Here is a 24,219-nt window from a genome sequence, read left to right as displayed (position 1 = left end):
AGGCCCTGCGTGAAGTGCACTGTGCAGGGCAGGCTAAGGGAGGAGGGAGGAGGGAGGAGGAGCGGTGCTGCTGCCTGCGACTGCCTCACTGTGACTGACTCCTCTCATGGCGCCTGAGAGCTCCCCTCCTCCTATCCTGAGCCATCCTGCGACGAGTGCGACTTTCTGTGTAGTGTCCCACTAGGTAAAGGTGGGCACTGCACAAAAGGGGTTAATGTGTCTTTATTACCTTTAATGTTATGTGTATGCATTTCCCTGTGTTAGCTGGGTGTCAGGCCTGTCAGGGTGTAGTTTAGCCTCCCAGACGTTAGAGGGAGCTAGAGAGCCCTAGATATAAATAGGAAGGCCCAGACAGGGGAGTGGTAGTTCATTCCAGGGGACTAGAGGAGTTACTTCGTCCACCTGAAGCTCCTGAGGCTAGGATTAGCTCAGTAGAGACACCCCAGTTGCAGGACAGAACCTCCTGGGAGAAACCCACAGTCAGGATCTTACCAGCAAAGATAAGTAACACTGATGGGCAGATGCTATATAGGAAGCAAAGCAAGAATTTAATACGAGAGGAAGATATATATATACCAAGGATTTAAGCCACCATTTAGGCATCCGGGCCTTGGGATTGAAACCAGACAGGAGTTCTAGAAAAGGACAGTGTACGCTATTTCTGAGGAAAGGTACAACCTGATTCTGAGTGCATTGTGGGTTTACCCTCTGAGTATCTTGCATAATTAATACCTGCCATCTTGTGGAATAAAGCCTGCTTGTAAAGCTGTGATCTAAAGGACTGTGTTACCATCTGTATGTACAAAGTTGGACTATTAAGTAAAGCAACGTTTGGTTCACTATACCACCTGTGTACCTCAATTATTCCAACTATAAATCGGTGTGCCACCGTTACAGGCACTGGCGTCACGAATCCAAAAGGGACCTTGCCCCAGGCACTCAAAATACCTGTAACATCCAGGGCACCTCATCCACCATCAGGCCTGGTCCCTACATACCGAGTGTGCCCCAGAGGAACTGTGTCTACCTCTCCTTCACTGCCGCATGCCTGCCCAGGGTTCTCCAATACAGTGAGCAACCCTCGATTGCCCTTAACCGTGACCTCGCTTCGCTATACCCTGCAGGTCTGGCGTGCTGCATAAATTGGCGTCACGAACAGGATTTACGGAACATTCCTGCGCCATTACGGATATAAAACTGTGTGCTAAAAACTGCCTTAAAGTGACCAAGCCCTATTGTTTTATTAAAAATTGCTGGGCCAAAGAACTGAAAAGAATTAGCGGTGTGAAGATAAAGTTTTCTGGACTGTTTGCTGTTGGTCTGAGCCACCGCTTGCTGTCAGTGAATAGACAGCCATTTTGCCACTTAAACCTGAGGTGGATTGCAAGTGCGCCCGGTGAACTGTTTGGCGCGAAAAAGAGGACTTTGGCGCGAAAAGAACCAGGCGGAGCCATCACCCAGCCGGCGAGGAGGAAGAACGCCGCCCTGTCTGGAGGAAAAGGTGCCACCTACCTGAGTCCCGGAGCTACGAGAGGCCGCGCCCACCTGCTGACGCTGTACGCAGGACGTCCGACGCCCGTAGCCACGCATCTCGCGAGACTTGGAGCGAGCATCACCGGAGTGAGTACCGACTTAAAACTTTTGCTGGCTCCCCCGATCACCTTACCGGAATCTTCCCGACCCCTGCCAGAGTACCGGAGGGACTCCCGTTAGTAGCCAAAGACTTTTCTGAAAAAAAAAAAATTATTACCATTGCCGCTCCGGTCCGCTCCGCTACATTTAAAGGGCCATACCCCCCTAACAACACCATGTCTACACCGGAGGAAATCGGACAGGTGGCCCCAGTCGTGCCTTCTGGAGTATCCCCTGCCGCCGCGGCACCGCCAAGTCTGATGCCGCTAACTATGCCGTATTATTTTGAGGCCCCCTGGTTCCCACGTTATTCAGGGGAAGCCCACAAGTTAAAGGACTTTAGGGAACAGATACTGGCCTTGTTCCGGCTTTATCCCATAACTGCCGAACAGCAAATGGAGATCCTCCTAGCTCAGTTGGAAGGGGCCGCCCGCAGGGAAGTCATGTCGTGGCCCCGCTCTGAGAAAAGTAGCCTGGAACAGATTTTTGATCGCTTGGGCACCACATTTGAGGCCAGAACGGTGTCAGAAGTTAAAATGCGTTTCTTCAGCAGAAAGCAGCATCCTGGAGAGTCGCTCCGCGATTTTGCCCTGTCCTTACAAGAGACACTGAGAGCTGTAGTCCAAGTGGATCCTAAAGAAGCTGAGGACCAGGACCGGACTCTTAGAGAGCAATTTATTACGGGCGTAAGTAATGAGCATTTAAAGGGCCAGCTACGCATGTTGTCAGCTCAACACCCCCACTGTGCATTTCTGGACTTTAAAGAATTGGCCATCAGTATATTAGGCCAGAACCCTGCTCCAGGGCCAGCAGCCTCCTATGATCCCCAGGCTTGTCAGCCAAAGACTGTTAATGTGGGGTCTGCAGGGGTCAGTCAGGCCACCCAAGCTACAGTCACAGATGTAGTGGCAGCCCTCATGGAGCAAGTGAACCATCTTACTCTAAGTCTAGAGAAGGTGTGCAAAAAGATAGAGGAATGGGAGAGACCATTGTTACTAGAAGATGAAGGTCCTTTTCCTCCAAGGCTCCCACCTGCATATGGAGACGTATACCCAAAAGAGCTTGATGGGCGACCGAGGTACAGGCCCAGAAGTAGAAAACAGCCTGTCTGCCACCACTGCAAGAAATATGGACATACTGAATCAATGTGCTGGCAGTTAAACGGGCAACCCCTGAGGCAGAGGACCGCCCCTCGGGAGGTAGAACAGTAGGTCCAAAGGATCCAAGCTGGATGCCTAAGTATGTAGGATCCCGTCCAAAAGTCAATATATGTATCAACGGGATACCCTTTGAAGCCCTGTTGGACACTGGGTCACAGGTCACCACCATTCAACGGCCTGCCTTTGACAAGTTCTGGGATCCAAGTCTCCTCACCCAGCCACCAGAGTCCTGGCTAGATATCATTGCCAGCAACGGTAAGCCAGTGAAAGTGCATGGGTATTGGGAACCTACCCTTCAGGTGGGAGAAGCCACCCTGCCACAGCAAGGCGTGATTGTGGTACAAGCGGGAGATAAAGGAGGACACCCTGTGATCTTAGGGACTAACGTTCTGAAAAATTGTTACTCTGAAGTGTTTGACGCATTAAATCAAACTATATCTTCAGCCTCACCTGCTTCCAGAAGAGTTATCCAAAAGACTATTAGTGTGCTGAGTGCTCAACAAAAGTTTGCCAACAAGAAAGGAGAAATTTGCACTGTCCGGATCCGGGATAACCGGCCGGTAATTCTGCCTCCAAATTCCCAGATCATCCTGTGGTGCCGTGCGGTGTTAGGGATCCAGGGCCAGGACTATCAAGCCCTAGTGGAACCTATTCCCTTTGAAAATCATCCCTTCGTACGGACAGCTAAGAGCATGGTGACTGTGTCTCAAGGTAAAGTGCCTGTCCGTTTAATTAACTTTGGTGATCATCCCGTTACTCTCCTTAAACACTGCCCCGTTGCTCAGCTTTTCCAGGTGTCTTTCCAGGATGTAATCCGTCTGCCTGCTACGGAGGCGTTCCAGACCACACAGAGCAGCAGCACCCCTACGACATCCTGGTGGGAAGAACTACATGTGGGGAACGAATCCACCCCAAAAGAGCAAATAGAGGGAGTCCTGAGGCTGGTGAAGGAGCACCACCAGGCTTTCAGCAAGCACTCCACGGACTACGGAGAGGTCAGTGTAATCAAACACACCATACCCACTGGCTCTCATCCTCCTATTAAGGAGAGGCACAGACCCATACCACCTACTACCTATCAGTCTGTGAAAGAGATGATAAAAGAGATGAAAGACTCTAATATAATCCGGGACAGCCATAGTCCCTGGGCTGCGCCCCTAGATCTTGTCCGGAAAAAAGATGGCAGCATAAGGTTCTGCGTGGATTACAGAAAAATTAATCAAATCACCCACAAAGATGCATATCCATTGCCACGCATTGAAGAGTCCTTGACTGCGCCGGGGTCATCAGCCTATTTCTCTACCTTGGACTTAACCAGTGGGTACTGGCAAGTACCCATGGCCCCAGAAGATCGAGAAAAGACTGCTTTCACTACACCTATGGGCCTGTTTGAATTCAATTATATGCCGTTTGGACTGTGTAACGCTCCAGGAACGTTCCAGAGGCTGATGGAACGTTGTTTAGGCCATAGGAATTTTGAGACTGTACTCTTATATCTGGATGACGTCATTGTATACTCCAAGACGTATGAGGACCATTTAAAGCACCTGGGTGAGGTGTTTCAAATTCTTGCTAAATATGGCCTCAAAATCAAACCATCCAAGTGCCACCTACTGAAACCAGCGGTCAAATACCTTGGGCACGTTGTCAGTGCCGAAGGAATACAGCCTGATCCTGATAAACTTGCTGCTGTCCGCAACTGGCCTACTCCAACGACCGTGAAAGAGGTGACACGAAGCTTTCTCAGTTTTGCAGGGTACTACAGGCGTTTCATCCCGCACTTCGCACAAATTGCGGATCCCATCCAGGAACTGTTGAGGGGGCATCCAAAGAAGAGCCCGAAAACTCCTATTCCTGTTGAATGGAACCAAGAACGAGAAATTGCCTTTCAACTCCTAAAGAAGAAGTTGACTGAACCCCCTGTTCTGGGTTACCCAGATTATCAGAAGCCGTTCCTCCTCTACACGGATGCCAGTAAAAGAGGCCTGGGGGCCGTGTTAGCTCAAGTGCAAGACAACAAAGAAAGGGTAATTGCCTACGCCAGCAGATCCCTGAAGGGAGCTGAAAAGAATGACCAGAATTACAGTTCTTTCAAGCTGGAGTTTCTTGCCTTAGTGTGGGCTGTGACGGAAAAGTTCAAAGACTATCTCGCTGCCACACCGTTTGTTGCCTTCACGGACAATAATCCCCTGGCGCATCTGAACACAGCCAAGTTAGGGGCACTGGAGCAAAGATGGGCCTCCCGCCTTGCCAACTATGACTTTACTGTGAAGTACCGGGCAGGCCGCTCCAATGATAATGCTGATGCCCTGTCGCGGCTTCCCACTACAGAGGCCCCAGATGAGCTAAAAGATGCCTGGGAAGAAGTGGAAATGCCTGCGTTCTACAATAAATTCGCCCAGCAGGATAATATCCGTACTGAAAATCTCCCTGCTGCTGATCCTACCTCATCAGATGATCCTGAGTCCAGAGGCGATCAAGAAAGATGGATTAAGCTCCAGTCCGAAAGTAGAGTCCTCGGTGAACTGCTCGACTTCCTTACCAGTGGGAAAATCCCTGAGAGAATCCGCAGGAAGAGTGCAGACCCAGAACTAGTGAGACTGTGGAGACATCGCCACCAATTATTCCTTCAAAGAGGTCTGTTGCTCAGAAGGAGTCTGGATCCAGTGTCCTGTGATAGAGTTTACCAAATTCTCCTGCCACGTCGGGATGCCAGCCTGGTACTGGACATGTACCACAACCAGTCCGGACACTTCGTGTGCAAAAGACTGAGGTTACCATACGGAGGAGATTCTATTGGATTGGGATGAGAGAGGATATCGAGAAATGGTGCCGAGAATGCACTGCCTGTGCTGTGGGGCGGACTGAACGCCATGACCAGAGGGCACCCCTCCATCCTATTGTAAGTACAGCTCCTCTAGAACTTGTCGCGATTGATCATGTGAAGTTGGAGCCGAGTCGCTCTGGGTATACTTATGCCATGACTATAATTGATCACTTCACCAAGTTTGTCGTAGCAGTGCCTGTGAAAGACCTGACAGCCAAGACCACAGCGGAGGCGTTCTGGAAGCATTTCCTGTTGCTCTACGGCTGCTCAGAGAGGATCCTCACGGACCAAGCGTCTGCGTTTGAGTCACAGCTGTTCCAGGAGATGTGTCTGCTGCACAACTGCCAGAAAGTCCGGACCACCGCCTATCATCCGCAAGGTAACGGACTCTGCGAAAAAATGAATAAGACTCTCATTGAAATGTTGAGAGCAGTACCCCCTGAGACGAGGGGTGATTGGCCTACTCTGTTGCCGCAGCTCATGTACACTTACAACAACACAATCCATTGTTCCACCGGTTACACCCCGTTCTATTTGATGTTTGGCCGACAAGGGAGATTGCCTGCGGATCACTCCCTGGGTGTCCAGGTACCGGATGTAATCAACCCACTGCCCAGGACCGATTGGGTAGTGGAGCATCAAAGGCGTCTCCTCAATGCTAAGAAGATTGTCCAAGAGCGGATGGAGATTGTTCGTGAAAGGCAGCAGAAGGACTATGACCAGACTGCCCATGCGGGACCCCTGGCTCTGGGAGACAAGGTGTGGTTGAGAAACAACCACCGGACCAGCAAGTTGGACAGCAAGTGGGAAAGGATTCCCTACCTTATTACTGCCATACCCAATGCTGCAGCCCACATTTACCAGGTTTCCAGAGAAGGAGAAGGTCCCCAAGTCGTTCACAGGAACCGTCTCAAGTCCTGTATAGAAGGAGAACCAGCGGCGGAGGAGATGGAGCCTGAGCCTTCTGAGGAAGAATTGCCGGCTCCACCTATGGACCCTATGCAGGCTGTGGAGAACTTGATCCATGATAAAGAGCCACTCCACTGGGCCCTCACGCCTTGGCTGAATTTGTTGGTTCCTGCTCCTGTTCCTGTTGGTCTCCCGTTTCAAGAGACCTTACCTCAGAGAGTTCCTGAAGAAGCTCCAGAGGCGGTGAGCTCCCTTGACCTTCCTGAGTCCAGGCAGGAAGAATCTCTGCCACCAAGGAGGTCTACACGTTCTACCAGGGGACACCCACCTGTGAGGTTTGAGGACTACATCATGGGCCCAGGTAGCCCCTCACGGGAAACCCCTGTTTAACCCCTGTTGCAAGCCTGGGTACGGACTCATGTGTTCCTTTGAGCCTCCAAGGACTTATGTTTATTTATGTTTTTATGGACTATCCTGGTTATTGATACGCTGCACCAGGTCAGCGCCCCTGTTCCCTTCCATTATCCTGAGAGAAGAGAACGATGCCCCTTTTCACCATTCCCTGCAGGTATAATGTTTGTTAATCTTTGTATTGTTGCTGTGATAATTGCCATGTATGCCGGTTCTCATTTTGTCTTTCAGGCTGCAGTATCCAGCCGGGCAGGCCCCCTCCATGTTGCGCCGAGGACGGGCAACGTTATAGCGTGGTGGTATGTAGTGTCCCACTAGGTAAGGGGCACTGCACAAAAGGGGTTAATGTGTCTTTATTACCTTTAATGTTATGTGTATGCATTTCCCTGTGTTAGCTGGGTGTCAGGCCTGTCAGGGTGTAGTTTAGCCTCCCAGACGTTAGAGGGAGCTAGAGAGCCCTAGATATAAATAGGAAGGCCCAGACAGGGGAGTGGTAGTTCATTCCAGGGGACTAGAGGAGTTACTTCGTCCACCTGAAGCTCCTGAGGCTAGGATTAGCTCAGTAGAGACACCCCAGTTGCAGGACAGAACCTCCTGGGAGAAACCCACAGTCAGGATCTTACCAGCAAAGATAAGTAACACTGATGGGCAGATGCTATATAGGAAGCAAAGCAAGAATTTAATACGAGAGGAAGATATATATATACCAAGAATTTAAGCCACCATTTAGGCATCCGGGCCTTGGGATTGAAACCAGACAGGAGTTCTAGAAAAGGACAGTGTACGCTATTTCTGAGGAAAGGTACAACCTGATTCTGAGTGCATTGTGGATTTACCCTCTGAGTATCTTGCATAATTAATACCTGCCATCTTGTGGAATAAAGCCTGCTTGTAAAGCTGTGATCTAAAGGACTGTGTTACCATCTGTATGTACAAAGTTGGACTATTAAGTAAAGCAACGTTTGGTTCACTATACCACCTGTGTACCTCAATTATTCCAACTATAAATCGGTGTGCCACCGTTACAGGCACTGGCGTCACGAATCCAAAAGGGACCTTGCCCCAGGCACTCAAAATACCTGTAACATCCAGGGCACCTCATCCACCATCAGGCCTGGTCCCTACATACCGAGTGTGCCCCAGAGGAACCATGTCTACCTCTCCTTCACTGCCGCATGCCTGCCCAGGGTTCTCCAATACAGTGAGCAACCCTCGATTGCCCTTAACCGTGACCTCGCTTCGCTATACCCTGCAGGTCTGGCGTGCTGCATCTGCTGACTGAGGTGAGCGTCCGTCACGTGGCTGGACCATCCGACTGTGACTCCCTGAGTGAGTGTCTGTCAAGTGTTCGATCAGCCAGGGCAGGATTAATGTGCACAGCCTGGTTGGGAGGCCCCCCTTACCCTGACCTTAGGCAAGTGACAAACTTCCCCCCCCCCCTCCTCAATCTTAGGCAAGTGACAAACCCAGCTCTGCTACAAACCCAGCTCTGTGATTGTGATGCCTTGGATAGCTTCCACTGGACCCACAGCCAGGGTCCAGTGGAAGCTATCCAAGGCATCACATAGAGGAACTGCAGTTTGGCATTACAGATTTGTTATAGTTGCTCATTGTAGATGTAGCAGAGCTGAGTTTGTCACTTGCCTAAGAATGAGGGGGGCAGTTTGTCACTTGCCTAAGGGAGGCAATAGCTACGCCCCTGCTCACCGCCACCTTCCTGGTCCTCGGCTATCGGCTGTGAGGGCTGCGCACAGGAGCCGAGTGAGTCGCTCTGTGACGTCACTCCGTGCGCAGCCTACAGCAGTAGAAGAGGAGCGTCTGCGTCCAGGAGCAGGAGAGGTAAGTTTATTTTTTTTATTTTATTTTATACTAAAGGCGTATAGGCTGAATGGAGAGGCACTGACTGGAGGCTGGTGGAGGGGGCACTCGGGGCTGGTGGATGGGGCAGCACTGGGCGCTAGTGAATGGGGCCCTGGGGGCTGGTAAGAGGCACTGGGCGGCTAATGGAGAGACTCTGGGGGCTGATATAGAAGACTGGGGGGATGATGAGAGGCACTGGGGGGCTGATTAGAGGCACTGGGGGGCTGATTAGAGGCACTGGGGGGCTGATTAGAGGCACTGGGGGGCTGATGAGAGGCACTGGGGGGCTGATGAGAGGCACTGGGGGGCTGATTAGAGGCACTGGGGGGCTGATTAGAGGCACTGGGGGGCCAATAAATGTTGCACTGAATTTTCAGCGAAATATATATATTTTTTTTTTGGGGGGGGGGGTTGCAGTGGATCTTGGGTGAGTTCCCACACTTTTTTTCCCAGGACTTGACCCCTGGTATTTCTATATAATAAATGACCACCTAATCGTATTATTATTCGGGGGTAGGGCTAATATCTTTATATTATATAGATTCTAGTGTATTATACTGTGCCCTGTATTTCCCAGTAGAAAATTATCCTTGGGAAACACAATCCTCATACCTGACCACCAGGACCAGGTAGCGCTCTGTCAGTAAATGGCAGCCTCCCCTCTCCGCCACGCTGCTCCGCTGTGTACTCGTGCTTATTCTGACGCTAGGGCTGGGTTCACATCCTATTTTTGCCATCCATTTAATGCATACCAAAAATGTATGTGTTAACATATGCCTCAGACTGATGCCGTACAATGGCGTCCGTTCACCATACAGTTCCATGGTAGAAAAAAAATTTGCGTTAACGTAAGCATTTTTTTTTATGGACTCTGCAGGATACAAAAATGTGGAGTGCTGCACATTTGTATACATCTAATTGATAGGAAATAAAAATTTTCTAGGCTCCAGCAGGGCACATTTTTGAGAGTTTACCTTTAAGACGCATAAAAATGGCCCCTGATTAAAAAACATATTTTTTGCCTGAATTTTTGCAATGAGCCCCCTCTGATATATCATTGTCCATGTTGTGGGACTATTTGTGTACTTCTAGTAAGTGTTTGCTGGCTGCAAATATGACCTGAAGGTTTTTCAGGTTCGCCTGACATTAAAGTGAATGGGGCCCGCCGCGAACGCGTGGTTCACGAACATTTGATCGCAAACATGCGTTCGCAAATCGTCCTGGCCGACGTTCGTCCATCACTAGTCACCTATATAGTCATTTCTGGACAACAGATCGCCCTGTGTAAATAAACAGCGATCTGCTGCCCAGAAATTATGGGGATGGGCAATCATAGTAGCAATCGCTTGTCCCATATAGAGGAAATGATTGCTGCATGTAAATGCAGCACTCATCTCCTCTGACAAACAGTCAATTATCAGGAATGAGTGAATCATTCCCGATAATTGCCTGCTGTGTCTATCAATATAAAGGGTCCTTTAGACAAAAAAAAAAAAGACAAATTTTCATAATCTTGAGCACATTTAACAGCTCCTTTTACCTTTCATTAACAATTATTGACACATTTAACAAAGTATACACTATTTATAAAACCGGCACAAAATAAAAATGGCAGAGAAAAATATTCTGCAACAAAATACTCGATCAATAAATCTCTCCCAATATTTTTCACATTTCATGGTATGTCTTTTAAGGGTTGATTTTTTTATTTTATTTTTTGAAATGCAGATTTATCTTGATTAGATAAGAGGTTACATCATAAACCCTCATCTATTCACCTTATTTTTAAGTTGCTCATGCAACAGCACTTTTTCTTTTATATCACATTTATCCTGGAAACATGCACAGATGTAACAGTAAAGAGTGCTGGGGAGTAAATGACCAAACTTGAGCATCTGGGATGGAAAATAAAAGCAAGTGCCCTTGGCAAGCAAGGGCTAATTTTACATGTGTCTGAAGATCCCCCAGCTCTGCTTGCCAATGAGCCTTTCGATGTGGCATTTATTAAGGGATTAGCAACTTGTCTCTCCTCTCAAATGGAGATAAGTGGTGCTTCTGGTATTATCTTTCTACACTGCACAGAGAATGATGACAAAGAAAAAACATGGGTGTTGTGGCGTTTGGAATATCATTAAGAGTAATTTTCTTGACAGGCAAAAATGGAAAAATGAATCAACTGAAAATATATATTTTAATACATTTGTGGAGTATCAACGGATTTTTTACATGTTACATTTGAAGGTAGCTACAACTTAGCTAGCACTAATTAAAAGTAAACATAAATTACCTTAATAACATTAAAGGGGTATCCTAGAATTTTAATCTCAAGATATATGATTGGCAGGGCTCCATTTCACGCTGATCAGTTGTTCCCGAGTAGCTCCGGCACCTGAAGTTGGCAATGGAATTACACAGCTCAGTCCATTGTGTAGTGGATGGAGAGGGTTACTGTAGCACTGCCAATTACAAAATGAACAAAGTTCTGTAGATCCGTTGACAGAACTACTCAAGAACAGCTGATCTGACATTAATGACCTATCCTGAGGACAGGCCATCAATATTAAAATCCTAGAATGCCCCTTTAAGGCTGGGTTTCCATGTGCAGGTTTTTTTATGCAATTTTTGAAGCCATATCCAGGAAACAGAGGACAAATAAAAATGAACTACTGAGTCTTCTCTTCTTTTTGAATCCACCCCTGGCTTTGGCTACAAAAACTTCATCAAACAATCTGAACATGGAAACTCAACCTAAAACCACTGACAGGTGATGTGAACATTGCTCATCCTGTTAACCGTTGAATTAGTGACAGGGTTATGGTGTCTGAAGCTCATTTATGCACTTAGGAAGAGAAGGGTAGTTTATCTGGTTGATCTAACAGAAGAGCTACTGTAGTACAAATTGCTGGAAAAACTATTGTTTGTTATGATAGAAAAATGTCCGAGCACACAGTGTATCACATCTTGCTGCATATGGGGCTGTGTAGCTGATGAAAAGTCAGAGTGTCCATGCTGACCCTTATGGACTGCCGAAACTGGTTACCATAGGAACATGAGCACCATATTCAGACCATAGAGCAATGAAAGATGGTGGCTTGCTCTGATGAACCATGTTTCTTTTTATATAATGCATATGGCTAGGTATATGTGCTTTACTTGGGAAGATGGTAAGTCAGCAGAGGCAGGATAACACACCCTGCATGCTATAAAAATTGTTCAGAAATGGTATGAGGAATATCACAAAGAGTTCAAGGTGCTGGCACTGTGTATTTGCCCATGTAAATGGACCTTACAGGTATTCTCTGGGAATGATTTTAAAATGGCTGCAAGCAACCTGCTCTAGAATGTGAGCATGACTGGTTACATAGTAACATAGTAACATAGTACATAAGGCCGTAAAAAGACATTTGTCCATCCAGTTCGGCCTGTTATCCTGCAAGTTGATCCAGAGGAAGGCAAAAAAAAAAACTGTGAGGTAGAAACCAATTTTCCCCACTTTAGGGGAATAAAAAATTCCTTCCCGACTCCAATCAGGCAATCAGAATAACTCCCTGGATCAACGACCCCTCTCTAGTAGCTATAGCCTGTAATATTATTACACTCCAGAAATACATCCAGGCCCCTCTTGAATTCCTTTATTGTACTCACCATCACCACCTCCTCAGGCAGAGAGTTCCATAGTCTCACTGCTCTTACCGTAAAGAATCCTTTTCTATGTTTGTGTACAAACCTTCTTTCCTCCAGACGCAGAGGATGTCCCCTCGTCACAGTCACAGTCCTGGGGATAAATAGATGATGGGAGAGATCTCTATACTGACCCCTGATATATTTATACATATTAATTAGATCTCCCCTCAGTCGTCTTTTTTCTAAAGCCTTTCTAACCCTAATTTTTATAATCTTTCAGGGTACTGTAGTTGCCCCATTCCAGTTATTACTTTAGTTGTCCTCCTCTGGACCCTCTCCAGCTCTGCTATGTCTGTCTTGTTTACAGGAGCCCAGAACTGTACACAGTACTCCATGTGTGGTCTGATTAGCGATTTGTAAAGTGGTAGGACTATGTTCTTATCACGGGCATCTATGTCCCTTCTGATGCAACCCATTATCTTATTGGCCTTGGCAGCAGCTGCCTGACACTGGTTTTTGAAGCTTAGTTTGCTGTTTATTAAAATTCCTAGATCCTTTTCCATGTCAGTGTTACCGAGTGTTTTATCATTTAGTATGTACGGGTGACTTGCATTATTCCTTCCCATGTGCATAACTTTACATTTGTCAGTGTTAAACCTCATCTGCCACTTATCTGCCCAAGCATCCAATCTATCCAGATCCCTCTGTAGTAGTATACTGTCCTCTTCAGTGTAAATTACTTTACACAGTTTAGTGTCCTCTGCGAAAATTGATACTTTACTATGCAAGCCTTCTACGAGATCATTAATAAATATATTGAAGAGAATAGGGCCCAATACTGACCCCTGAGGTACCCCACTAGTGACAGTGACCCAATCTGAGTGTGTACCGTTAATAACCACCCTCTGTTTTCTATCATTGAGCCAGTTACTTACCCACATACAGACGTTTTCTCCCAGTCCGAGCATTCTCATTTTATATACTAACCTTTTATGTGGTACAGTGTCAAATGCTTTGGAGAAGTCCAGATATACGACATCCATTGATTCGCCGCTGTCAAGTCTAGAACTTACCTCCTCATAGAAACTGATTAAATTAGTTTGGCATGACCGATCCCTCACCAAGCCATGATGATATGGCGTTATTTGCTTATTTCCGTTGAGATGCTCTAAGATAGCATCTCTCAGAAAACCTTCAAACAGTTTACCCACAACAGATGTTAAACTTACCGGCCTATAGTTTCCAGGCTCTGTTTTTGGACCCTTTTTGAATATTGGCACCACATATGCCACGCGCCAATCCTGTGGAACATTCCCTGTCAGTATAGAGTCCGCAAATATCAGAAATAAGGGTCTGGCTATGACATTACTTAATTCCCTTAGGATACGGGGGTGTATGCCATCTGGTCCTGGCGATTTGTCTATTTTAATCTTTTTAAGTCGCTGATGTACTTCTTCCTGGGTCAGACAGGACACTTTTAATGGGGAATTTATTTTTACATTCTGCATGTCATCTGACAGTTTATTTTCCTCAGTGAATACACTGGAGAAAAAAATATTTAACAGTTTTGCTTTCTCCTCGTCGCTCTCTGCGACTCCCCCCTCATTACTCTTTACAGGGCCGACACCTTCAGATTTATACTTTTTAACATTTATATAATTGAAGAACATTTTAGGGTTAGTTTTACTCTCTTTGGCAATTAATCTCTTGGTCTCTAGTTTGGCCGCATTTATTTGTTTTTTACATGTTCTATTTTTTTCCTTATAGTTTTTCAGTGCTTCCGTGCTACCCTGTTTTAGTGATTTATATGCTTTCTTTTTGTCATTTATTGCTTTCTTTACAGTTCTATTTATCCACATTGGTTTCTTTTTGTTCCTTAACCTTTTATTCCCATACGGTATGTACCTCTCACAATGAGATTTTAGGATGTTTTTAAAGATATCCCATTTTGTGGCTGTATTTTTTATTTTTGAGGACTTTGTCCCAGTTAGTTAGGCCTATGGCCTCTCTTAGTTGGCTAAATTTAGCTTTTTTGAAGTTTGGTACTTTTGTTCCTCCCTGTAGAAACGCTCTTTTGAATGATAATTGGAAGGTTATTACTTTATGGTCACTATTTCCCAGGTGTCCCCCAACCTGCACGTCTGTTGTTCTGTCAGGCCTATTGGTTAATACTAAGTCCAGTATGGCCGTCCCTCTAGTCGGGTCCTGAACCAGTTTGGAGAGGTAATTGTCTTTGGATATTGCCAAGAACCTGTTTCCCTTATGAGATATGCAAGATTCAGTTTCCCAGTCTATATCTGGGTAGTTGAAGTCTCCACTTGCTGAGCTGCCTAGAGCGGTGAGGCTGTGGGGCCTCACTACATACTACACTCTGTTACTTACATATACTACACATTGATTGGCTACTCAGCCATGATGGCGTATCATAGGCAGGATCATATTATTACCATCTATTGTAGAGCAGTGAAGTGAGGCCCTGCCCTCTTCCGCCCCTCCGTCATTTTCAGCACTGTAATAGAGACAATTAGTCCTACTCAAAGTCTAGGACTGGTTGCTTGCGGCTGTTCTAAATTATTCCTGGAGAACCCCTTTAACCTCTTGGGGACACAGGGCATACCTGTAAGCTCTGATGTCCCGGTACTTAAGGACACAGGGCATACAAGTACGCCCTGTATATTTCCGATCACCGGCGTGCGGCGGGCGGTGATCGGAACAGATTGCCTGCTGAAATCATTCAGCAAATACTCTGTGACAATACCGAGGTGGGTCCTGTGACCCCCCCCCCGTATCGGTGATCGCAGCAAACCGCAGATCAATTCAGACCTGTGGTTTGCTGCGTTTCCGGGTTATTCGGGATTCTGGTGACCCGATAACCCGGAATAGGATGGTGATGGGTGGTGTGATAATTCACCACCAATCACCATCCTTAAATCCTGAGAGGTGATGGTGACATCACCTCTCAGGATCGCTTCCAATTGGCTGGACAGGAGGGTGGGGGTTAACCTCTGCAGCTCTGCTCTCCTCCACATTGCTTCCTGGAGTGTGAGAGAGAGAGCAGCCTGTCGTCCAGCTCCTGAGTCCAGCATCCCCACTGAGCCACCATAGTGCCAGCTGGCACTAAAAGGGTACCTAGGGACAGGTTACGGTAAGCTTAGATTAGGCAGGGATACTTAGGGAAAGTTTAGAAAAAAATATATATTATTTTTGCATTACCCTGATCGGGTGTCTGGGGTCCACAGCACACTCAGCTGTGTGACCGTAGACCCCCCCAGGGGTGCTGCAGATTGCCATCCTGCCCCCCCACCCCATCCACACACATTTTTTGGGGCGCAAGCATTATTATTTTTTGTGGGTGCGCTTACTGTGGCCTGTACTTTTAGCGTCCGGCCACTGTTAGTGCATTGCCCACCCCACCACTGATCAGCTTTGTGCCGAGTTTGAATCTTCTTTTTTTTTTTTTTACATTTTATTTGCCTTTTTTTCATTTAGTTATTTTTTTTCTGTTGGGTTTAGAGTAAGTACGCGAACACCCGTGTCCCCACACACACGCACACTAAATAAAGTTTTCCACACACACACACACACACACTACCCTATGGCCCGCCAGACGTTCTCGGCCGATTAAAATAGAAAATGTGCCCAAAAAATTTAATTCTGAAATTTCATCTCCATTTGCCAATAACTCTTGTGGGACACCTAAAGGGTTAACAAAGTTTGTAATATCAGTTTTGAATACCTTGAGGGGTGTGGTTTCCAAAAAAGGTTTCTATTATGTAAGCCTCACAAAGTGACTTCAGACATGAACTGGTCCTTAAAAAGTGGGTTTTGGAAAATTTCTGAAAAATTTCAAGATTTGCTTCTAAATTCTAAGCCTTGTAACGTTCCCAAAAAATAAAAATGGCATTCCCAAAATGATCCAAACATGAAGTAGACATATGGGGAATGTAAATTAATAACTATTTTTGGAGGTATTATTATGTATTATAGAAGTAGAGAAATTGAAACTTGGAAATTTGCAATTTTTTTTAAAATTTTGGTAAATTTGGTATTTTTTTTATAAATAAAAATGATTTATTTTTTTTACTCCATTTTACCATTGTCATGAAGTACAACATGTGACGAATAAACTATCTCAGAATGGGCTGGATAAGTAAAAGCGTTTTAAAGTTATTCACACATAAAGTGACACTGGTCAAAATGAGCCCTTAAGGGGTTAAATAAATAAAAAAAAGTGTTGTATTTTCTTACAGTCCAGTGTATTTAGGAAAAACAGTCACCTAATATTGTTCGGGTCTTTATTCATAGATTGTGTCTTATAGTATAAATGTCAAAATAGTTTTTATCTTTATTTCTAGCTCAGTCACATTGCTTATGTCAGGGGTGGGGAACCTTTTTGCTGCCGACAGCCATTTGGATATTTGTAACATCATTCAGGGGTCATACAAAATTCCCAACTTAAAATTTTGACTGCTATATTTGGTCAAACATATAAGTGACTTAGGGGTAAGTTACAGAAATTGCGCTTCAATAGAATAAAATCTCTGTATTTTTGCAGCACAAAATCGCGCCTGCACTATATAGTACAAATAGTATAGGTGCCATTTTGACCACATATAGTAGTCTAATTTTTAAGTTGAGAATGTTATATACAGTATTTAGTTCTTTATTTGGCATTAATGGCAGCCAAGCTGAACCCAGAGGGTTCCAGAGAGGGGTTCACCCAGCTTTCACTCTCCCTGCCACTGTCCCTGCCTTTGTCCCTTTCTCAGCCTCAGATTTGCCCCGACCTCTATCAGCCTCAAATCAGCCTCCTATCAGACCCCCAGCCTACATCAGCCTCAGATAAAACCCTCATCAGACCCTCCCCAGCCTTAGATCAGACCCCCAGCCTCAGATTACACCCCCATCAGACCTCCCAACCTCAGATCAGACCCCCATCAGACCCTCCCTAGCCTCAGATCAGCCCCATCAGACCCCCCAGCCACAGATAAGACTCCCCAGCCTCAGATCAGACCCCCATCAGACCCTCTGTAACGGATCAGCTTCCGTTAATGGACGCTTCCTAGCTTGCGTCGAGGACCACAAGCACCGCACTGGACACCACAACCACCGCAGACTCCACAACCGCCGTAGCTTAACTGGAGCCGCGCCGTCTTCCTTCCACCCTGAATGAACCTCCAGCATTCAGGACCATGTGGGAAAGATCTCTCCTCCAGGGAATATGCAGAGCATAGCAATCCCCAGCGTGATACAGCAATTCCCTCCAATAACGAGACAAGGCTGCGTTTTGAAGGGTTAGAAAAACATGAACTCTTTATTGAGGGCTACCCGCCCGTATTTATGCAGGTCCCCATCTGGTGTACACGCCCCTAGGGGACCAGAAGGAGGACTGTGACACAGGACAGATACGTAGCACTCAGGATAAACAGACACAACACATCCCCACAATGCATCATGGTTTCCTCCTCTCTGCCCTGGAGACACCCGAAGAGCAATTCAATTATCTCTCAGGACAAAGGGAAATCACCAATACACATGTGGGAACAACAGGACAGGAATCCCCACCCAAACACACAATGTCACAACCTCCCAGCCAACACAGACATTTAACCTATTCCCAGATAGCTCAAGTCTGAGGGCATATCATTAGGGGAATGCCGCTCAGAGTACACAAATACAATAAAATTAGCTATCTGGGTGCCATTTTTTAATCCATACGGATGGGTCTGTCACAAATTCCAACCGCGTTCGGTCCTATTAACAGTCCAGACATGCGGCATAGTTCTGTTACACAGTTCTTGAAGGGTAATATGTCCCGGGGCCATAGTCGTAGGGCAGGAGGCTAGCCATAAGTTTTCTACAATGCCCAGTGGCAAATGGCAGTTTGTCACACAAGTTTGTCACACCCTCCCTAGCCTCAGATCAGACCTCATCAGACCCCCCAGCCTCAGATCAAACCCCCTAGCCTCAGATCAGACCACCAAGCCTCAGATCAGACCCCTAGCCTCAGATCAGACCCCTAACAGACCCCCCCAGTTTCAGATCAGACTCCCCAGCCTCAGATCAGACCCCATCAGACCCTCCCAACCCTCCATTAGCCTCAGATCAGCCCCAATCAGACCTCATGATCAGACATTTAAAAAAAGTAAAAATAAATAAACTTACCTCTCCAGCTCCAGACTCTTGGCAAATTCACTTTCTATCCCTGGTCTTCTTGCCGCCGTGCTGTACTCTGACCTGACACAGCGCACAGTGTCTACCTGCACTGCGTCCTGACGCTGTATGTGTCAGGACACAGCATGGGGCTGGAAGAAGACCAGGGAATGTGAGTACAGCCAGTGCAGCGCTGTTCTCATCTTCCTGTGGCTCCTTCATGCTAATGACTGCTTAAATAATGGAAGCGGTCATTAGCATTTTCACAATATGCTCTGGCAGGGGGCCACATGAAATGGTCCACGAGATGGAGGTTCCCCACCCCTGGCTTATGTCATCATAGTGTTTGACTTTATTTCTAAGCTGTGTTCGGTGGTGATGATGTCATAACAGTGTGTCTTTATTGTTTGGTTGTGCACTATTATGATGATGTCACAATAGTGTTTATGTTTAATCTTAGGGTTTGTTCTATTGCGCTGATGCTACAATAATAATAGTGTTTAATACTATGCTGTGTTCTATTTTAAAATTTCAAAACAATGTTTCCTTTCATTCCTAGGCTGTATTATATTGTGTTGATGTAACAATAGCCTGTGTCTGTTTATAAGCCCTTCTCTATTTTTGATGATGTTACGATAGACAAAACAGTGTTTTTTTTTGTGGTTATGTCACAAAAAATGTTTCTCTTTATTCCTAGTCTATAAATTAATAATGATAATATCACAATGCTGTTTATATTTATTTTTAGACAAGCTGTCCATTAAGCAAGGACAGACATAGACAGTAGAGTTAAAGGGGAACTAAACCCTTGAAAACATAAATAAAAATACATTTAATCCATAGTGCACAGCACACACAGCTATGTCTACAAGGTGCTCCCCACACTGATAACATAAGCAGTTTAGGAGAGATCTTGCATATCAATAACTTTTTATTTTTATTTTCCCCACTCTTCTTCACTTTCAGCTACAGAGCAGCTAGGTGAAGTTGCCTGACGGCACACTCACACGCACTCACTGAGTTGGAAGATCAGGAGAGCAGCGGGGCTTATTCACTTTGAAATGCGAGCAAATCAATCTGCCTGTACTACTAAAGGAGTTCTCCCTAAGACCTACTGTATCATCAGATCTCCCAGCCTTTTCAACTTGCTTATTCCATTCCAGTCTATTTGATTTCACATCACTTACAAAGGATTAAGATAGAGCTCAGCTGTGCAAAGAAGTGGTAAAGGATCTGTAAGGACTGGTGTGTGCAGTGCCATAGCGTGGGGGTGGACCGGGGGGCCATTGCCCCGGGCGCAAAATTGTAGGCGGCGTCAGGCAGCAGAAACTTCAATGTGGGCCATGGGAGCCTATGGCTCCTGTTTCCTCTGTTCAGCCTCATAGGCTTTAGGCTGAAGCCTATGAGGCAGTAGAGCTGCACATGAGATCGAGATTACCTCACCGCGACCTCTTGCGCCGGGTCTCACGAGATAATGTTATGATGCGGCGCAGGAGGTCACGGTGATGTGTTCGTGAGCGCCTTCGCTGGGACGCTTGAAGACAGGCCAGAAGCGGGGACAAAGTAAGGAAGAGAGGCGAGTATTTTTTTTTTTTTATAGGCAGAGCATGGACTGGGGGTACTATGCGGGTGGTGGACATTATACAAAGGAGGCAATCATATATAGAAAGAATGGGGGCCATGGACGGGGGGGCACTATGAGGGTGGGGGACATTATACAAAGGAGGTCATCATATATAAAAAGAATGGGCCCCATGGACTGGGGGCACTATGGGGGTGGGGGACATTATACAAAGGAGGTAATCATATATGGAAAGAATGGGGTCCATAATTATTACAATAATACAGAGGGGGCCATAATTATTACAATAATAATACAGAGGGGGCCATTATAATAATAATAATAATAATAATAATAATTTTGTTTGTTGTTGTTTGTCCATCGTTTTTAATGAGGACCTTGATATCTGATAGATAGATCTTTGGCCATTAGTGATGTATGCTTAGATGGCTAATAAGGCCTATGCTAGCATTAAATGTTTTGGTACATACTGAACAGACAAAAATGGATGTTTTTGTGTCAGCATTCGTATTTGCAGCTTTGTGTTTACGAAGAGTGTACTCTTCTCCTGTGATAGGATTGTCCTTCTGGATTCGTATGTCTGGTAACCCTGATGAATCAGGGAACGCCATGTATAACGATCACGCGCCAGAGTTTCCCACAAGGTGATGTTGATATCCAGGGACTTGAGAGAGGCTTTCAGTGTATCTTTGTAACGCTTCTTTCGCCCCCCATGTGATCGCTTACCCTTGGACAGCTCACCATAGAAGATCTGTCTAGGGATGCGATGGTCTGGCATCCTTACGACATGGCCTGCCCAGCGCATCTGGGCTTTCATCAATAAGATGTAAACTGATGGTAAGTGTCACGAGTTGGAGGTCCCAGGAGAGACCACCGAGTCGTCAAGCAATAAACGGAAATCAGGTACAGACACATAAGAGTTTATAGCACAAACAAAAATATGGGAAGGCAGCACAGACAAAACAAGAGCTCTATGTACCGTCAGCACAGTGGGAGAAAATCCCCACTGCGCCACTGTCTAGTAATACTCCAGAGGGGCGTGACTAAGCAACTCCTGGTATTCACTAGAGCCCTAGATGGTGAGGGTTAGACTTTGCCGCAGGAAGTTGCCAGGGTCCACTCTGGAGCGTGAACTAGACAGTGACAGCAGGAGCGAATGTTCAACAGGTACCAGAAGGTACCGACAGCACATAGGCAAACATAACAGACAGGTAAATACAAAACAGGGCAAATAATAACACAAGCAGGAGTTCATGCAAGGGAGCAGGAGTGGCAATGAGCAGAGAAGGACTTGCTCCACCAGTAGTAAATTGCATGGCCTTGTCATGCCACTCTGCTGCAAAGGCTTGCTAAACACAGACATATGAATACAAAACAGGGGAACTAATAATACGAGCAGGAGTTCACGCAAGGGAGCAGGAGTGGCAATGAGCAGAGAAGGACTTGCTCCACCAGAAGTAAACTGCATGGCCTTGTCATGCCACTCTGCTGCAAAGGCTTGCTGAACACAGACATCAGAATAAACACAAAGTAACTAAAACATAACTGGCAGAACAGAAAGACAGGAAAGAGGACAGGAAAAAGGACGCAAATGAACAAGTAGGGAAACCCACAGAGCACAGACAGACAGACACGGATCCCATGGGTCAGCAGCATGGGAGAGAGCGAGTACAAACCAGGAGCAGGACAGACAACACACACCAGGAGAGCTGACCCAGAACTGAGGAAACCTCAGCCTTTTATACAGGTTCCATGGGTGCAGCAGAGAGACCACACCCATGGAGCAGACAGAGAATTAAATCCTAATAGGAATACAGGGGAGTTAACCCATACAGAACCACAAATAATACACAGAACAGAACTTCAGCGAGGAGCGCCGAATGAGCAAGAACGGAAGGTCACAGTCAAAGGTAACGACTGTGACAGTAAGCCTGCTCTGGAGAGGACTTCTGTATCTGGCAACTTATCCTGCCATTGGATCCTCATGATTTTATGGAGGCAAGTCATGTGAAAGTGGTTCAGCTGTCTAGCATGTCTTCTGTATACTGTCCAGGTCTCACTAGCATACATCAGGGTGGTTAACACTACCGCCTGGTAGACTTTAAGCTTTGTAGCACGGCTTATTCCACGGAGGTCCCACACAATGGTCCGTAGTCTACAGAATGCAGAACTTGCCTTTGCAATTCTGCAGTTGACCTCTATGTCAATTGTCACTGCACGGGAGAGGGTACTTCCAAGATACGTATATTGGTCTACTGCATGCAGCTTCTGTCCTTTCACTGTGATGGTAGGTTTTTGATATTGGGCTTTCAGAGCTGGCTGGTACATCACTTCGGTTTTCTTCGCGTTGATGATGAGGCCAAAGTTGTCACATGCTGGTGCGAATTTGTCCATACTGGCTTGCATTTCCTGCTCTGATTCCGCATTAAGGGCATAATCGTCAGCAAAAAGATACCTACGAAGCACAGTCTCTTTTACCTTGGTGACAGCCTGGAGTCTTCGTAGGTTGAACAGTTTCCCATCTGTTCTATACCTCATATTGATTCCCAGTGAACTGTTCTGAAAGGCATCTGACAGCATGGCTGAAAACATTACGCTGAACAGGGTTGGTGCGAGCACGCACCCTTGCTTCATGCCATTTGTCACAGGGAAGGCCTCTGAAGATTCACCATTGCTCAGAACCCGAGCCGCCATACCATCATATAATAATAATAATAATAATAATAATAAAACAGAGGGGCCATTATATATTAAAATAATACAGAGGGCATTATACATATGGGCACAGGTATTTTATCTAGTGGCACTACAGAGGGTCATTGTAACTACATGGGGCACTGCAGCAGGACCACTATAGGAGGCATTATAACTACTGCAGACACTATAGGTGACTTTATTACTATTGTGGGCTTTCATAGGGGTATCTTATAGAGGGGTCTTGTTACTGCTGGGGGCATTAGTATTGAGCACATATTAGTAGGGATGCTATTGGAGGTACTGTGGGGCAGTGTTCCTCAGCAGTTATGGCCAGTTCGCCATGCTCGCCCGCGAACACATGCGGGCTGCCATCTTAACTCACAAGTCCGGCGAGGCACACACAAGTCCCTTTGGCCCACACTGCCTCTGCCCAGTCATACACATGACAGCTACCCCAACACACCCAGCACTGCTATATCTCTATATGACAGCTGCCCCAGCACACTCAGCTTTGCTATATGACAGCTGCCCCAGCACACTCAGCTCTGCTATATCTCTATATATGATAGCTGCCCCAGCACACCCAGCTCTGCTACATCTATACACATGACAGCTTTCCCAGCACACTCAGCTCTACTATATCTCTATATATGACAGCTGCCCCAGCACACCCAGCTCTGCTACATCTATACACATGACAGCTTCCCCAGCACACTCAGCTCTACTATATATCTATATATGACAGCTGCCCCAGCACACCCAGCTCTGCTAGATCTATACACATGACAGCTGCCCCAGTACACTCAGCTCTGCTATATCTATATATCTCTAAGTATTACTATACAATAGATAGATATATAGAGATATAGCAGAGCTGAGTGTGCTGGGGCAGCTGTCATGTGTATAGATGTAGTAGAGCTCGGTGTGCTGGGGCAGCTGTCATGTGTATAGATGTAGCAGAGCTGGGTGTGCTGGGGCAGCTATCATATATAGAGATATAGCAGAGCTGAGTGCGCTGGGGCAGCTGTCATGTTTATGGATGTACACTGGCTATCAAAGCTATAAACGAGTCTACAGTAGAAGTCTCATATTTTTTCAGTCAGTGGCTATGCAGCTCTTATAGCTGTGTGGTTTGCCTCTGATACAGCCTTGCCTCTGATACAGTAGGTCGTGGGTTCGACTCCCAGCAGAAACTTTTCTGAAATACACAAGCACTCACTCCATATATGGACATACAGCGTGGGACACAGGCCGGAAGAGGCCTGCATCGCATCGCTGACATGAAGGTAAGTATACGTGTTTTTTTTTATTTTTATACCAGACTGTTACTGCCACATGGGGGGAGCGGGTGGCACTTGATACTG

Source organism: Bufo bufo, chromosome 2 (assembly GCF_905171765.1).
Source record: "Bufo bufo chromosome 2, aBufBuf1.1, whole genome shotgun sequence".
Taxonomy (NCBI): Eukaryota; Metazoa; Chordata; class Amphibia; order Anura; family Bufonidae; genus Bufo; species Bufo bufo.
The sequence above is the reverse complement of the archived record's forward strand: the minus strand, read 5'-3'. Positions refer to the sequence as shown.